Raw genomic sequence first — 1,447 nt, forward strand, 5'->3', positions numbered from 1 at the left:
ACTCCTGTGGGTTTTCTGTATGTGATTCACTCTGTTTTACTGAATCAAACAGTCACTGACTGTGAGCATAGCTGGCTATCAGAGGTGAGTGTGTTTCTGTCCTCAAACTACACCATTATACACACACACACACACACACACACACACACACACACACACACACACACACACACATGATCTGATGGTGTTTTATTTGTTCAGGATGATCGTCTGATAGCAGATCCATCAGCTCCTCAAACACTGATTGATCCTGTTATTTCTGTCTCTTCTGATCGTCTCGTCACGTCTCAGTGTGTGGATGAACTTCATCATGAGATCTACTGCGATGCTTCAGGAGTAATGATTTCTCTCTCAACACCATCATTCATCTGTTTTCATATTTAACCCTTCATGATGATGTTCTAATTAATCTCTTTCATCACAGTTCAGACTGAAGACCGTGTTCAGAGGTGAGAGAAACAGTGAAACACATCAGTGTGTCCTGATTGAGATCAAACTCTGTTGAAGTGAATCTTCTGTGAATCTTCAAGTGAATCATGATGATTGTGAATCTGTTTTTCAGTGAGGAATGAAACTGCAGTGACTGCAGACTCAGGTGAGTTTCAGCTGATAAACGTCTGATTATTCAATAATAAAACACTGCAGATCTGATTCAGTTTCACTCTTTTCTCTCATATTGGCTCATATTTGTGATCTTTGTGTGTTTGTAAAGATGTTCTGAATGAAGTGACTCCAGATCTCCAGCTCTCAGATGAACCTCTGTGCTTGTGCTTTCTAATATTCATCATGTTTATTGATCAGCTGATTTCATGGGTTCATGTATTCAGTCATTCAGTTGAGTTTATTGTCTCTCACATGTACAGATCAGTGGTGGTGGATTTCTGCTCTTCTCATCATCATTGTTCTTCTGGTTTTGATCTGTTTCTTGCTGCGTAAACGGATCTTCAGGTGAGTCGAGTCTGATCTCTCTTAACATGATTCTTCAGTCGTTACGTCTTATGCTATAATTCACAAGAGCTCATGTCATCACCAATCACATTTTCATTCATTCCATCATCTTTAGCAGATTATTTTATTAATTTGAGCTCAACTTTAAAATCTCTCTGTTTTCAGATGTTTTCAGAGGAAAACACAGTTCATCAGTCAGCGTGAAGCTCCAGACAGCAGGTGAGTGAATCAAACTGATAAATGAACTGATTTACTGAATCACACGATTATTTCAGAACTGAATCAGACGGATGGTGTTGTGTGATTGTGTGTGTTTCCCGCAGGGTTCTGGTGCCGGTCTGGTCTGATGATCCTCATACGCTGCAGGAATCGGTTCAGTGAATCGGTTCAGTGAATCAACATCACGGTCGTGAAAAAAGTCGAGAATAAACACACTGGGGTCATTTCATCTCGTTGGACAGCGTTAATTATCGTCTGCGGGGAGGGGGGGGGGGGGGGG

This window comes from Sinocyclocheilus anshuiensis, unplaced genomic scaffold, assembly GCF_001515605.1.
Source record: "Sinocyclocheilus anshuiensis isolate Anshui unplaced genomic scaffold, SAMN03320099.WGS_v1.1 scaffold3751, whole genome shotgun sequence".
Classification (NCBI taxonomy): Eukaryota; Metazoa; Chordata; class Actinopteri; order Cypriniformes; family Cyprinidae; genus Sinocyclocheilus; species Sinocyclocheilus anshuiensis.